The following is a 17,524-nucleotide window of genomic DNA, read 5'->3' as shown; positions in this document are numbered from 1 at the left end:
CCAGCCTCCAGTTTCTTCCATAGTCCTCAAGGTCATCCTGCGATAACTTTTTACACGACCCACTTTTGTTTCAAATCAGAAGCTTATGACCCCTCCTTTCTTTGTTAAAAGGAATTTTCACGTATTTATTTTCAATTGGCTGATGAGATAATCAATATGTAATGCAAGCCAGTGTTGCAGAAATAAACTTCACTTGGCTGTTTAACAGTTCATAGTCCAGACTCACTCTTTACCGGGGACACGGTCCTGTGCTAGCTCAGCCTAATTTGCAGAGGCAGAACTGCTTGCCTCCCAGGCCCAGACCCTTCCACATGTTTGCCTTTCCCGGACTCCCCCAGCTGGCTGTGTACTCTGATGCGCAGCCAGAGCAGAGCAAGGGTGGAGCCAGGGCAGAGTGAGGGCGGAGCCAGACAGAGCAAAACCACCTGGCTCCTTTGTTCCGCAAACACAAATGAAATGAGAAGCAGAAACTTAGGATGGGATGTTTTCAGTGAAACACTAGCTCAGGGAAATCAAGGCCTCTTCTGCATGTGTCGAGAGAGATGCCAGGCTCCACGGAGCACTCTCAGACAGGACCACTGCTCAGAGATCTACTAAGTGCCCTATGTCCATTGTAAATGGACATGGAACTCTAACAAAAGGGGAAACGTTCAGACCCAGGCCTCAGCCTCCAGACCATGGCCAACATTGTTTACTTTCTCCTTATCTTCCTTCCTTCCTTCCTTCCTTCCTTCCTTCCTTCCTTCCTTCCTTCCTTCCTTCCTTCCTTCCTCCCTTCCTTTTTTCTATGCTCTCTCCCTCCTTCTTTTCTTCCTTCCCTCTCTTTTCTTTGACAGGGACTCTGGGTAGCCCAGGCTAGCCTGGAACTCGTAATCCTCCTGTCTCCATCTTCTGAGTGCTCAGATGATAGGTTTACACTGCCACATCTGAAAACGCGAGGTTAAACTCCAAAAGATGGGGAAGAAATCTTGGTTTTGTCCTTTCCACCCGGAGTTTGAACATTGCTTTTGCCTTCCTGGACTTGCCATCTACAAAATAAAGATTTGCAACGCCAATAAGTGGAGCCAGAAAAAGCTATGATGACCTAAAAACCGATTAATTCAGCATTAATTTCTAGTTAATTTTGAAAATATTAACTCTTCAGATCAGCCTTTGCCTGGCCTTATTCACCCGTCTGAGGCAGTGTGGTGTTGCTCAGTACTGTTTCTAAAGGACTTGAGCACAACTTTAGGAACTCCTCCCAAGGTGACTATTAAAGTAAGCAAAGTCTTGGTACCGCCACTCCCAGAGCAGGTGCCCTGGGAGACTCACTGGGAGGGAGGAGACAGGCCTGCAGGAAATACTCTGATGACTTGTAGCCTAATAGAATGTTAAAGTTCGACAGCATCCAGGAAGGAAAAAAAAATGTTTTATTAGGGTTTAACAGCAATTCAGTAGGTCTGAAAGAGAGAAAAAAATTCACACCAGTTGGAAGCTTCCTGGAAATTCCCCAGTGGTGTCCTGCAGTAGCTGGTATTAACTTGCCCAGGAAACTGGGCACGCTCTGCTGAGGACCCCTAACAGCACCTACTGCCGCTCTTGCTCTCTAATAGTTAGTGTTGAAACAAAGTATCTGTTGATGATGGCATCTTCTACACAGATGTGATTTCCCCCTAGTGATACTCCATTGGGGACCTTAAGAGGCTGGAGAAGATAAGAGATGTTCTTACTCAATCTCAAAGGCAAAAAAATAAAATAGCTTTCCTAATTTAAAGGAGTCTCCTGACATGTCCCCAAAGGTCCGCCTTGGAGGGATTGTCTCACTTTTGTTCATTCGTTCGTTCATTCATTCATTCATTCATTCATTTAGTTAGTCAGTTAGTTAGTTATTCCTTCATTCATTGAGCACCCACTGCGTTCCAGACTCCCATTCACCAACTGTATATTCAACAATAATAAAACAGAGTCCAATTCCTGCCCTCATCTACCCCACTGGCTTGACTGTGGGTAATGTCAGTGCTGAAGAGTATCATAAAAGTGCAGAGATTAAATAATGCATTCAGAGGTTATAAAGTCAAGTGACTCCAGGGACCAGATTAGGACTGCAAATATTCAAAGATGTTAGGAATCGGTGAAGACTTTAGCAAACCAGAAAGTGTGTCTCCAAATGCATTCAAGGGTAGGAATCTTTTGGTTTGGTTTGGTTGTTCATTTATTAGATGATTTGAGGCAGAGTCCCATATTAGTCTTAGCCAACAGTGACTTTGAACTTCTGATCCTCTTGGTCCTGCATCCCAACTGCTGAAAGCAGACATGCATGACTGAACCTGGTTTATGCACTGCATGCGATCCAACCCAGGGCTTTGTGCATGCCAGGAAAATGTTGTCAAATGAGCTGTGTCCCCGTCTCCAAATACTGGGTATTGTTTGGAGCTTTTCCTTTGCTTGTTCTGTTTGTTTGTTTGTTTGTTTGTTTGTTTGTTTAGAACACTGTACAGTCTAAATTAAACGCCTCTGGACTCCAAGTGCCTCCCATGGCTACCGTTCAACTCCCAAATATCCTCAGACCAGAAAATCAAGGCCCATGAAATACTGCAGGCCTTATCCAAGGTCATGTAGGCAGGCAAAGCCAAAGCAAGAATTTAGCTGTCCTGGCCCTGGTCCAGCACTTTCTAAGTAGATGCAACTCCCTCTGGTCAGCAACTTGAGGTGTCTCGGCAAGTTACTGGTGTTTGACATGCTCTTGATAAACAGCTCCTTCATTCTCAGAGCAATTATTTATAAAGCTCTATCATGTGCCAAACACCAAGGAAAGCTTAAGAATATAGAAAATGTCCAGTGCTGGAATGGGCTTAGTCTCTCAGAGCTTAAGAACAGATTGCTTCAGCAATCTAGATCTATAATTACTAAGAAACAAGACATTGGGACTGCAGAGATGGCTCAGCAGAAAACAGTACTGGATGTTTTCCCAGAGGCCACAGGTTCAATTCTCGGCACCCATATGGCAGCTCACCACTCTCTGTTACTCCAGGTTCAGGCGATCTAAAACTCTCACTCTGACATAAATGCAGAAAGCCACCAATGCACAGAAAATGAAAGTAAACAAACGAGACAATTCTTTACTTATGTTGAGTACTTCTACGGCAATCGTTATAACTCTCCAGGCCCAGAAACATATATATGTTCATCCAAGACAAGAAATAAACTTAATGTCACACAATTGATGTCATGCTCTTTGAAATTAATATAGCCCAGGAGTTGGTGTTTTAAAAGTTACTGTAAGAGCTGGAGAGGTAGCTCAGGGCTTAACAGTGCTTTCTGCTCTTGCAGAGGACCTGGGTTCGGTTCCCAGCACCCACATGGCAGCTCACAACTGCCTGTACCTCAAGTTCCAGGGGATCTGATACCCTCAGGCTTCTGAATATAGGCAGGCACACACACACACACACACACACACACACACACACACACACACACTTGTATTTCTTTCTTTCTTTCTTTTTTTCTTTCTTTTTTTTTTTTTTTTTTTTTTTTTTTTTTTTTTTTTTTTTTTTTTGAGACAGGGTTTCTCTACTTAGAAATTCGCCTGCCTCTGCTTTCTGAGTGCTGGGATTAAAGGCGTGCGCCACCACGCCCGGCTCACACTTGTATTTCTTAAAAGTTACTATTGCAACTGGACATCTAAAAGATGCTCGGCACATACTTAGCAAAGTGATCCTTGGTGTTGATGTGTTGCCTGATCTCAGACGCTGAGCAGATGCATGGATTTGTCCAATATTTGATGTCCCTCACAAATTCTCAACGGCGTTATGGTCAAGAGCCATATCTATATGCTTAATGCTAAATATTTGTGAAATGCCTACCTGCCCGACAGAAGGCTGCTGGAATAGAAATGAACCTGCTGTAGCATTCAAGAACCAGTGTCTATTAACTACAGATAACGGCAAAGTTTCCCAGAAGTGTAGCAGAACCACTTGGAGTCTCCTAAGTTAGAAATCAGTTCATATCACCTGTCTCGAGAAAGGAAGAAGGGTCACAGGGCAATCTTTGCAGATTCATGCTCTGTGAGTGGCAGTTTAGCGAGTGGCCTTCTCTGTGAGTAGAAGCTCGGCTAGTGGTCAGAATCATGGGAAGAGGTAGACTGAGCATTGATGATTAGGAGGTGTGGGGGAAAGCATGTGACTACGCATCCCTGGATGGGCATGAATGCTCAAGGGAGTGGGTCAGGTGGGTAGGCTGGCCCACTCAGCCACCTTCCTTCTCTACCCACTTTTATCATTACCCAGGGAGCTCATGAACAGTGTCGCCACGGAGACAAGGATGGAAGTTCTGCCTTAGCTCTGTCTTTAGACTTCCATTCATTGGAGCTGATCCTACCATCGCCACTGCTGAGTGCCTAATCTGCCCTCCCTTGAGCTCCTCTGTTGGCACAGCTCCCAGAAGGTCAGCCTGCTACTTGCTGACCAGTTGATTACATTGGGCTGTTTCAGTAGCGGCACTTTCCCATTAGGATGGGCACTTACCTTTTTTTTTTTTTTTTTTTGCCTTCTTTCTGATAACATTTCTAAGTAACTACACGTGCCTTAGAGAATGTCGCATCCACTCTGTGACATTCTGTACAACATTGCTTCTGATCAGATAATTCATCGCCTAGCAAATATAGCTTCGGAAACAGGGCCCTTGCTGCATGCCAGGCAAACGCTCTACCAACTTAGCTCTAAGCCTAGCCCTATGATTTGGCTTCCTGATGGAGCCCTGTCTGATGCGGTGGCTTTACAAACTAAGGTCTTGATTTTCTTCAAATAGTCTGAAGGTAAACAACCCTAGTGGCCAAAGCCACATGCACGGACCTGAGTTCCCCTCTGCTGTGCATAACAGTATCCTAGGATACTGCCATCACCCACCTGCTCAAAGCTGAGTTGCTACCCCTACATTTCAGCCAGATCTGAGAGGCAGGAGGAATGTAGAGGACAGACCCCAAATCCGGACCCAACCCTGAGAGTGACATGTCATTTCTGTTCACATTCTAGAGGTAAAAATTGTCACCGTGCTTTACCTGGCTCAAGGAAAAACTTAGAAATAAACTCTCAGGTGGTAGCTGCCTCCTTGTTCCACCCAGGAACAAAGGCCCTTTGAATAACCAGCTACCTCATGTGTGTGTGTGTGTGTGTGTGTGTGTGTGTGTGTGTGTGTGTGTGTGCATATCTGTATATATACTTAATATAATATATTTACACCTATATGTAGATAAACAGTGAGTATGTTTGTGCACACGTGCATGTGTATGCATGTGTGTTTATGTGTGTAAGTATATGTGCAGAAGTATATTAACGTAAACCATGTGCATGTACGTGCATATAGAAACCAGCCAAAGGCATCGGGTGCCCTAGATCTGGAGTTACAAGTGGTTGTAAGCTGGCTGGGAATTGAACCCAGGTCCTCTGCAAGAGCAACAAGTGCTCTTAACCACTGAGCATCTCTCCAGCCCTGAGTAGTTTTGCTAGTATGAATATTGTTATACATAATATGTACTAATAAAGCATATAGATTATGTAGCTACATACAATCATATGACATTCTATTATAGAATATTCACAGAATTAAAGCTAGTCTACATAGCACATATGTGTAAGCACATGTATTACATAGACATAGACTATCACATACTGTAATGCTGACACCAAGTCCTAAAACTGACTCAAGAGAACCACTGGAAGTGAGCCGGATTACTCTGCATACCAAAGGCAGGGCAGACCTGTGCTATAAAAAATCTAATTGAATGCTTCCAGATTTAGGATGCTTTGTTCCCATAAATAAATAAATAAATAAATAAATAAATAAATAAATAAACTACTACTGTAACAACAAACCCAGGAACTTTACCAATGAAAAATCATAATTGATCACAAGCTGTTGCCTCCTGTATCCAGTTACACCCTGCCTTCCGATCTGAATGCCTTGGTAGTAAGAGAGATTGCGTTTGAGATTTGCATGGTTTAAATAGCCTGGAACACACCCACCCAAGACTGAACCTAAGAGAGGAGATTTGGTTCAAACGCTCCTTCTCAGCATGTCAGGAAATGTTGGCTCCAATTAAGTAATCTCATTTTAGAGTGAAGTCTGTGCCAAGAAAAGAAACAATGTATCTTTCATGCACACATCCACTCTGTTGTATAAAAACTTCTATTTTCTGGGAGGCTGCTTTTGGAATGTGTACTTCTAATGAGATCAGAGCTGGAAAAATCCTGGCTTTTGAAAAGCATCTAGCAGCTATGGGAGCACAGGGGAAGCCACGGGACACCGTCTCATAAGAGTTCTGTGAGCAAGTAGATAGCAAGCATCTACAGATCACACCACCGAAGCTCCAGTTCTACAGGAAAATAACATTACTGGCAGTCGGGTGTTTCTCCTCAGTCATAAGCAATGCAAAATTGACTTGACTATCACAGACCAAGTGCTATTATGCTTTCAACACATACGAAGAGTTTGAACTTCCAGGATCAAGTAGGAAGATCCAAATTGCCAGCTGGGTGAGGGATGGCTCTGGGGAAGGGAGAAAGCTGGAGTCCCCCCAGCCCCACCTTGGGAGTCTCTACCCACTCCCAGATGCAGAGCTGGAGTAGGAGTTGCCCTGTGCTACCACTCACTGTCCCAAGGCTCTCACCATGCTCCAGTAACGCCAATGGCTCCCCTTCCGAAGACCAGCAATGTTGCTTGCCCAGAATGTTGCTTGCCCAGAATCTTGGGCAGTCATTTGGCGCCCAGCTGCTGGTGCTGTTTGGGGAGATTTAGAGAGTGTGTCCTTGATAGGGGAAGTATGTCACTGGGTGCTAGCTCCGAGTATTTAAGATCTTACCATATTTCCAGTTTGCTCTCTCTGCTTTGGGTCTAGAGGTCAAGATGTGAGCTCTCAGTTTCCTGCCCCAGTTAGCTCCTATGTCTTCCTATCATCATGGACTCTAACTCCCTGAGACTGTAAACTAAAATAAACTCTACCGTCTATAAGTTGCTTCTAGTTAGGGTGTTTTATTCCTGCAACAAAACAGTAGTTTAATCGTCTCTCTTGCCAGCTGTTACAGGTGCTGTCTACCCACAATTCCTCTGTTGTCCCACAGACCCAGCTCCGGCATCCTGAAAGCTCAAACTCCCTTAAAATTTGATTGGTTGGTTTTATTTCTCACTGTTTTCCCTACGGGTGGGACTCTGAAAAGCAAAACACTTTACTAATATTTTTTTCTCACCCATTAGCTAACACAAATCTAGACATGAATGTGTGTGTGACATGTGTTTGTGAAATGAGCAAACTGTTAAGAGCCACACAGGGTGGCATATGAGAACTTACAGTTAGCCCACTTGAGGCTTCCTTTATGCCAAGGTAAAGTTTGCTGGGGGTGGAAGGGTGAGAAACTGCTCACTCTCCTTTCACAGTGTCCCTGAAACCTGGATCCGGCTCAACGAAGATGTGCAATTAGCTCTCACCTGCCAAAAGTGTATATTGATTTTCCTTGATCGCTGCTGGGATACACCAGAAACATTTGCTACTGGGAATGACAGACAATTCCACACTCAGGGTCACAGCGGTTATTTCCTCTCAGGGCATATCCCAGGACAAGATTTGTGATGAGTAGCCACTCAGAAGGAAATGTCCATATTTACTGAGTACAGTTTAGGTTTTGTTTTGTTCTGTTTTGTTTTTTAATTCGAGAAAGCACAAGGTTTCAGCCATAGCATATACACTATTTAGTCATTTCCACAACTGCTCCACGGCCTCTCTATCAGGCAGTGACCAAGACAATGAGCAACGAACACTGTGATCAGAATCAGGAGGGCTGTGCATCAGTCCTGGCTTTGCCACCATTTGTGTGACCTGCCTTCCCCTTCATTGTCTTGGGCCTGTTCTGTCACCTTTAACTAGGACTTCTGCCCTGCCCGTCACATCCATGTGCCGCTAAGCTTTGAAGGAAACAGTTCCCACAGAATCTTTTCTCAGGCGTGCACGCAGCACACCAACACACGGCTTTCCTCACACCACTTCCTTGTGAGCACCCTCCCTGCGGGTTCACTGGACTCTAAGCTCTCCGTGTACCCCCAACATCTTATATATGCAGACTGTTCAACTCAGCACCCCCAGTCGTGGTCATGGTACATGGGGCTCCTGACAAGATATGAGAAAGACAAAAGTTCTCTATGATGCTCTTTTCCTAACCTAGAACTGCAGTTGAGTCATAAGAAAACATCAGACAACACCAGATGGAAGAACATTTTACAGCCTATCTGGCCCTCAAGATAGTCAAAAACAGCCATAGACCAGAGACTAAGACAAGAGCTGTGACAAAGAACAGCGTGGCCATTGCTTGAACTGGATTCAGGAACAGTGGAGGAACATTACTTGGAAAACTGGACAAAACTGGAAAAACTACTTTTCCAATGGTGATACTGGAAAAGCCAATAGTGTGTACTGGAGAGAGAGAGAGAGAGAGAGAGAGAGAGAGAGAGAGAGAGAGAGAGAGAGAGAGAGATCATCAGATAAGAGCACAGGCTGTTTTTCTAGAAGATCAGGGTTCAATTCCCAGTACCCTCAAAGCAGCTCACAGCCATCTATAACTCCATCTGAAACCCCAGCAAGCTTTCTGTCTTCCTCTGGAATTCTAAATCATCAGGTACACATGCGCTGTGCTGCACAGACAGACAGACCACCCACACATACAAAATAACAAAATAAAAATAATTTCAAAAATGGAAAGGGCTATAGGGTGTAATTCATAAAACTGAGCCCACGTTGGTTTCTTTCTTTTGACAAATGTACCGTAAAAAATGTAAAATGTTAAGAAGCGGGTGGGGTGGGTGGGGTGATGAAGCCAAACCCTGCAACCCCAGCACTTGGGGGGGGGGCAGAAGCAGGAGGAGCAGGGTGATCCTTTATCCTGGTGAGTTCAGGGCCCGTTGTGTGAGACCTTGTCTTCAAATGAACAAAAACAAACAAACGAAACCCCGCTTTAAGTTACGGTCTATGCAGTGTCCTCTGTAATAGTCCTATATGTTGCTGTTTATCTAGACGTACTCCATTTTTTTCTTTCAAATTTGTTTTATTTGTTTATTGAGAATTTCATATATTTTAATCATATTCTTTCCTTTTCCCTAACTCCTCTTCTAAGAGGCAGGAGACTTCCCTCCTGGCTCAACCTCATGTTCTCTCTCTCCTTCCCTCTGTCCCTCCTTCCCTCCCTCTCTCCCTTCCTCCCTCCCTCTCTCCAACTTTTCCTTCACCTCTCCTCCCTCTCTCAAAACACACACACACACACACACACACACACACACACAAACAAAAACAAAAAACACAGAAAAAAACCATAAAATTTCTGCTTCCCCTTCAGGCTTCATCCTGCGTGACGTGACAGTAGAGTGAGGAGTCACCCAAGTACTGAGCTCGCTTTCTTCCAGACTTCTCCTGCGTCCTCCATTAGCTTCTGCAGGTCTCAGCTGTTTACTCTCCCAACAACTCCACCCCCACCCACAGATGTTAGCAACCCAGGGGAGAGAGGGATTTTTGTTTTTAATCTATAGGGTCTGGTGGAGTTCCCGGCACCTGATAAATATCTCGTAGTGTTTCTGAATAAGTGGATGGATAAATTGTAGCAGCCCATGCTGTCAAGTATGGAATTGGTACAGCATGTTCAGTCTATCCAGGCTTAGCTAGAGAAGACATTTCCACCCGAAGAAAATTTATTCTGTGGGCTAAGGCGATGTCTGCTACTAAAAGCACTGCCGTATATTTGAAAAACACTTCATTTGAGACGTCTACGGCTATTGAGAAACCACAGTTTATAAATCCTCACACCCCATCCCCCTTACATAAAATATTCTTGATATAACGTGCTAAACCAACTGTACACGCCACAGGGGATTTGGGAATACCTAATTTAAGATACTGTGTTCTGCTCACCTTGTCCTGGGCTTACAGCCACTGAAATGGGTGAGAATTTAGACTCAGAGGGAAAAGAATCAAAGCACTTTTATAGTTGAGGCTTGAAAGAGATTTGGGACATCAGTACTGTAGGCTTCAGTGAGAAAACGAGTTGAAAAACAGGGATAAATTAGATGCTTGGAAGCCAGCCAGGATATCAGGGTTAGGAAAGATAGTGGGAGAAGCTGCCTCATCAAGGGTGAGAGCAAGCCAGTTCCAGGACGGTTGTCATTCATTATCTCAGCCTCAGGATCCCCAGGAAGCCGAGCTAAGAGCTAAGTTTGTCTGTGGATTGTAGTTAGAAAGACCCAGCCTCTTTAAGTGTCTGGGGGTCAGCAACTCTGTCCCTCTTTCCTCTCTGCCCGTGTGACCAATGCATAGATCAGTTGAGAGGTACCTGGAGTGAGTGCTCTGTTGCTTTCACAGCAGACAAAACCCAAGCTAATGTAAAGACATAGTTGAAAGACCTCCATACAGAGACCTTCCCACTCCAAACCTGAGATGACACTCACCCAGGAATCATGAATAACAACAGTCTTGATGCAAACACACGACGGAGCTCCGGGGCCGATACGTATCTCATGCAGGAGACAGAGGAATCTACCGCGAGACTCGAAAGCTAGGGGTTTTTATAAGGGGGGGGGGCTAGGAGGAATTGGTGCGGTTTCACAGGATTGGCTCATTTAAACATCAGCAGAATGATTACATGCCAGCAGAATAGTACGTGCAAGTCAGGAATCCCGAGGGCCGGAAGCTTGTCTAGGTCAGAGGAACATCTGGTGAATGTGTAACTTCAAACTATGTCAGGAGGGCAACAGGCAGAAGGAGGTGCCAGCCCAGGTGGCTGATGACTCAGCCAAGATAGCCCGGACATGTTCCTGTGTTCCCTTTATATCTTTATGGCCAGTCAGTCCCAGGAATGTTTTAACAACGGAGGGTCTGCTCGGACATGCCCGGGCCTGTTCCACTAGGTTCTCAGCCTCAGGCTTCTACGCTCACAAACAACTCTTTGGACTATTTGACATAAGTTATATGAATCATAGGTCTTAAATTTCATCTTAAATTTCGTTTCCCTCCAATAGTCCCAGTACCAGTGCCTTGACCACCAATGCCCTAGGTCAAGGTCATTGTACATCAGTGTTTAACACAAACTGACTTTGTCTTCCCAGAAGTCCTCTCCCATGAGCAGATTTCCAGACTCTACACTCCTTGAAAGAAATATACTTGGTGGCTAGTACCCCAAGTGACTACTCAGCCCCCAATTTCTTCATCTATAAACTTCAAGTGAAGCTGGGCGTGGTGATACATGCCCCCAAAGTCAGCACTTTGAAGGCTGAGGCAGAGGGACCTTATGTTCATGACTCTAAAACAAAAGCATGTGACAGATGAGTAGCATTCAGCTCCGGCATGCAATGCTACTGGACACCGCCGAGATAAATGTCTCAAAAGAGATTCCTTATATTATCCCCACCCTCTAACTCTCTCTACTTGACATCCGCATGGCAAATATCTGATACCTCACCCTTCCACACCCTCACTAGTTACTTTAGAAGATCCCAGAAGACTGGAGAGATGGCTCAGCAGTTAAGAGCACTGACTACTCTTTCAGAGGCCCTGAGTTCAATTCCCAGCAACCACATGTAATGGATTCCGATGCCCTCTTCTGATGTGTCTGAGGATAGTGACTGTGTACTCACATACATAAAATAAAAATAAAATCTAAAAACAAAGGGAAAATCCCCACTATCTCTATTACAGAATAGCATGAGCCACATTCTCTACACATTGTTCTTCATGCCTGTAATAGCCCTGCCATCTCCTAAAAGATGAGCAGGACATTGGAAAGATGGGGGATGCTTTTCAGACTCTTTGCATGTGGTAGCACATGTGTTTGCCCCAGATACCCTTTACTTTTTGAATCAGCCAATAGCAATCTAGCTATTCACCACTGGCTTGCACAAAGGGAATTACAAGTTAAATATTTCTTACAGGGAGAAACATATCTGGGGGAATTCCCTGGATCTTAATGGTTCCCCAGAATTTCAGTGTGCTATGCAGCATGGAGTTGTGAACTTACTTGTGTGTGTGTGTGTGTGTGTGTGTGTGTGTGTGTGTGTGTGTGTGTGTTTATTAGAGAGCTCTGGAGAGTGTGCTGAGTCACAGTGGTTAAAAGCAAACCGTCTATACCCATGTTAAAGTTAAAATCAACTATGCAGTATGCCTTGCTCCATCCACAATACACCAAAACTGTGAATCCTGACAGCACTGTGCCTGAAGACACAGTATACCGAGAATCCACCTCAAGACAATTAGCTCCATGTGGCTTCCAAATGGAAGCTGTGTGGTTCCGTTCTGGCTTGTCGCATCACTTGTTGTATAGCTGATACGGCCCTTGGTTAGCTTTCTGACTTTGCAAGAACGTACACCCGTTACCAAAATTAATCCACTTTTGCTGGGACAGCAATGGTCAGCAACAGAGTCCATGGCATTAGAAGAAACACTCAGCTTGTTGCTCTGCTTAGAAATCCTGACCACAGGGCTCTTTGGATGAGACGATGGGTGTTGAATGCCAGCATTCTCAGACCTCGGGACCAGGAACTCAGTATGACAGCCCATAGTTTTTTAGATGTGTCCTAAAAAAAAAAAAAAAAAAAATCAGTGTGAGGCCTGCTTCAAATCCAGTTGTGTCCAACAGTTTCTTCCAAATGCTTTACTTGGCTCATTTATGATGCTGTAAAAGTTTCTTTTCAGTGTGTGTGGGAAGGCATTTCTCCTTGCTTAGACCCTTTAAACTTGATCTCAGTTGAAGTTTTGACCTAGAGAATCCAGACTCTGTTCTTGGCCCTGTTTCTGCAGGCAAGTCCTTTATTCTCCTAGGACCTTATTTTTCTCACGTGAAAGCACAAAGTTTGGAAAAGTGTATAGTCGAAGAACGCTCACATAATATGCAGATCCAGGACCAAATAAAATCACGAGACCTAATTAAAAGAAAATATCAAGAATTTTATGGGACTGACAAGATGGCTCAGCGGGTAAGAACACTGAATCCCAGCAACCACATGGTGACTCACAACCTCACAACCATCCGTAATGAGATCTGACGCCCTCTTCTGGCACATCTGAAGTCAGCTACAGTGTACTTATGTATAATAATAAATAAATAAATAAATAAATAAATCTTTTTTTAAAAAAAAAGAATTTTATGACAGCAGCAACAGGTTCCAGGAGTTGGGATACTGTCTGAGTTCGGTGCCCTGCTCAGCAGCAGGGGTCACAAGTCCAGCTGATCTACACACCTTGTCTATCACCAGCAGGCTTCCCTTTGCTCCCACATAACTAGTTCACTTCGTGTAAAATTCAAAAACAAACGAAAGCAAACCCTAGAGCTCCATTTTCTGGTGAGAATCTCTCCCTTTCCCTTCCCTGGCCCTTTGACCACAGGCTGTGCCTTCACCCTTCCCAACTTGTATTCTCTAAGATGGATTTTCTTCTTTCCTGTCTGAAACATCCAAATGACCTTTGCTTTGAGCTCTCTCTAAACCTCCATATGTTAGATAATTGTGCCCTAAGGAATTGCTTCCAGAGTGGTCCAAACACAAAAGAAAAACACACAGCCAACTCTTTCTCTAGAGGAGCGCAAACATTTCCTTAAACCCAAGTGTCTCAAGAGGAAAACTGACAGAATAAACCTTTCACCTAAAGAGTCCATTCCGAGACTCGCTTGTGCAGAATCCTGTTTGCCTTCTTACATGCCTGATTTATCTACTGTTTGCCAATAAAAGCAGTCATGGTCTTTGATTTAGGTTTTTCCACATTGGAAAAGTGGCCAGAAAAAAATGACTCAGTTGAGTGTTTTATTAACATAAAAAAAAAGTGCATGCAATACTGTGAGCTCACAGCCCTTTCTCTATAGTGGCATGCAATTTTGTGGCACCCATATGAGAAGTAGGGGTCTAAGTTCAATGTCAAGAAATTGATGGCTTTCTAGAAGTCAGGTTCTCTAAAAGGTATACAACCAAAACATAACTTTACTGGTTACACCTTAGCAAATTTCAAAGTGGTACCTCCCTGCAAAAAAAAGGGGGGGGAGGGAAGTTCTCTTAGTATGCCTTATAAGGAATTTCATCTATGAATTTTCATCCAGGTCTAATTATATAATAGATAAACTTCCTGTATAAAAATATCACCATTACTTCAAAACAGTGGAAGATCAGACTTGTTCTTGAAACTATTCAAATTTTAGAAGGAAAGAGTAATTACAAATGTATTCACAATTGACAACATAATTGCAAAACAGATTTGTGTTCAGTTATAAAAATTGGAGCATTCTGTTTATTATTAGAAATAAGTGTATTTACTTTTATAATCTCAAAAATTAAAATACCATCTGACTCAAATATTTAAAAACATACATGCTTTCATTATATTTTGTGTATATATGTTAGAGTGGAACTCAACACCTCATGCATGTTAAGTAGACACTGAGGTATGTACAGACCACATATAATAAACTCTTAGGGACATTTGAAGAAAAGGATGTTATAAATAATGACAAACCATTTATCTATTTTGGGACAATTGCAAATAGTTCAATACCTACGTTCTTTAAAAGATAAGCGAACAATAGCCAGGGTGATGGTACATGCTTTTAATCTCAGCACTCTGGAGGCAGAGGCAGGCAGATCTCTGTGTTCGAAGGCAGCCTGATCTACGCAATGTGTTCCAGGACAGCCAAGGCTACACCAAGAAACCCTGTCTTGGAAAACAAAAAAAAAGAAAACAAACAACCCTATGAGAACAGGTTTATAAAACATTAGACACTGACATTGAGAACTTAGTGACTTCTCTGCCTAGGTCTATCTGTCAGGATCATGGTGAATGTCCATGAATCAAATTCCTAGGGCCACCATAACAGCACCATAAACTGGACGGTGTCAAGTGATAGGAGCACATTCTCTCATGGCTCTGGAAGCTGCAAACCTCAAACCAAGCTGTCAGCAACGGGGAAACCCTTTCCTTGTCTCTCCATAACGTCCTGTGGCCTTTACCACTCTCCCTTCATGGATCCATTGCTCAGACTTCAGCTCCGTTGTCACATGACCTTCTTCTCCCTGCGCCTCTCCAGCCACCTTAGGCCAGTAGTAGAAACACTCTAGTATAACTTCATCTTGACAAGGTGCTGAGAAATGGTGTCCTCCAACATGTCATGGCCACTGCCATCTCACAGCCAAAGCATCTGGATACTCGCGTGTGAAAGGCCCCCAAGACTGGGCCCACGACATTTCCTGATGGAATAGGAGCAAGGTCATCAAACCCACAACTGAGATTACAGCCACTTGCTCCCTCATGCCTTCCTCCAGCTGGAGAATGTGATCTGCGGGTGCTAAGGGACACAAAGGTTAAGGGTCCACGGATGGGGCACTCCATCCACACAGCTCTGGAGAAGTCACCACCCAGGCAGCGCTGGGGTTTTCCAGTAAGGAATCTCTTCGGGGGGATCACCCATATTCCCTTGTAAGTAACCCTTCACCTAGGTATCTGGTAAGTAAGATCAGCAAACTAATTGACTCCCCACCTAGACTGGAAGTCTCCTCTGTGGTCTGTATTCAAGGTGAGTCAGCATTTGCTCACATCTCCCCAGGAAAATCCTGCAGCACAGAGCCCATCACCAAGGGCCTACTTCCAAGTGGTACCATTTTATAAGGTTCCGGGAAGGATGTGAAATTGAATGCATCACTCTGTGATGTTATTAAACCTAGTTCACAGCCCCCAACAGACAAAGAGTTCTCCTCTGGTAAAATGAAATAGAAAGAAAAATGAGATAGTCTAGAGAAAAGAAACTTAGTAAATCCCATTAGGGTCCAATCCATCCCATCTCCTTCAAAGGTGCTCAAAGTGGGATCTAAGAACCGATCGCTGTTCACCTTGGAGGGTGGAATCTCATTAAAAGGGGGAATTCTGGGCTAGATTCCAGATGCACTGGATCCGAACCTCTAAGTCAGGAACCTCCATTTTAAAGAAGCATGGGGAGAGTTTATACACGTGGAAATTTGAGAAGCGCTGATCTACAGTGTCAGACAGGCCTGCCTTATAGTTCCCTATGGAGCCTCTCAAATCCATTCCTCATTTTCCCCTCTTTTCGGGTGAAATTGAGAACAGCTGGTCAACAAATTTTCTCATATTTGAGCATGATTATATAGGTATTCCACATTTCTCTATTCCCTCTAGACCAAACCATATAAATTCAGCTAATGTTAATTCTTTAGTCCCAATAGGACATATTTTCTAATCATTAAATCATTTACAAACTTGGTTAAATGCTTTTCATCTCCAAGACCATAGACAAACCTTTGGTCATGGTCAAGGGGTATCCCAGTTTCATATTTCAGGTTAGAAAACCCTGAGTCCTAAAGAAGACACACTGATGTCACCTGTATTCAAATGGTCCAGAGAACAAGATCAGTAGCACACAGACTGGGAAGCCCTACTGTCTGAAGTTGGAAGCCCAGGAAAGCTGGTAAGATGGACTTCAGTCTCAGATTGAAGAACCAAGAATGGGACTGCAGATGGTATAAAGACCAGTCCACAGGCAGGAAAAATACCAACATCCCAGTTCGTGAATGCAGGCAAGAAAGGGGTACCTTCCTCCTTCCACCTGTTGCTCTATGCAGGCCCCCAGTACAGAGGATGATGGCCACCAATTCAAATATTAATCTCATCCAGTAACATCCTCAAAAATACACCCCAAAACATCCTTAATTTGACCCCTTTAGGTCAGTTAAGTTGATATAGAATCAGCTTTAACATCTTTCTCATCGAGGTTTCCTAGAGCCCTGACAGAAGCATACATACATCCGTGTTGACAGCTTAGTAGACAGTGGCTGCCTCTCCTGCTTCCTGTAGGCTTTGATTTTTTTAAAAATTTATTTTAAATAGGGGTTTTTAAATGTTTTAATGACTCTTTCAGCCCACCATTTATCAGAGGTAGTGGAAAGGGAAGGATAATAGAGCAAATGAGGATGTGAACCTGTTTAGAAATATATATATTGGAGTAAATCTAATCTGTGTTGCTAGGATATCAGCAATTCAGTTCATACAAATCAGTTGCGGCAGCTTTACAAATCAGCAATGGCAGGACTCGTTAACACCATTCACAAATCTGCAATGGCGGGTTGCAAGGCTTTGCCAATTGGCCCAGAGTCTGTGGAAGCTTCATGAAGCTGGCAGAACACTGTCAGAAGGTTTGTGTGTGTGTGTGTGTTTGTGTGCGCGCGTGTGCGTGTGCGTGTGCATGTGTGTGTGTGTGTGTGTGTGTGTGTGTGCGCGCGCGCGCGCGCGCGCGCATTTGCCTCTCTGAAGTCATTACAAAGATGACCAACAAAGAACGGTAAGGCGCACCATCCAGTGTTGTCTATTGTCCAATGGATTATATTTATATCCTTTCTAAACATCATGTGCTCTCTTAAGCACCTGTTCTAGCAAAACATCATATGTTCTTTTTCTAAGCCACTTTTCGAAAAATACTATGTGTCTGTTTTTAGCAAAACATCTTCTCATGTGTCTGCTTCAACAAAAACATTT

This window comes from Mus pahari, chromosome 11 (assembly GCF_900095145.1).
Source record: "Mus pahari chromosome 11, PAHARI_EIJ_v1.1, whole genome shotgun sequence".
Lineage (NCBI taxonomy): Eukaryota > Metazoa > Chordata > Mammalia > Rodentia > Muridae > Mus > Mus pahari.
Note: the sequence above shows the minus strand (reverse complement) of the source record.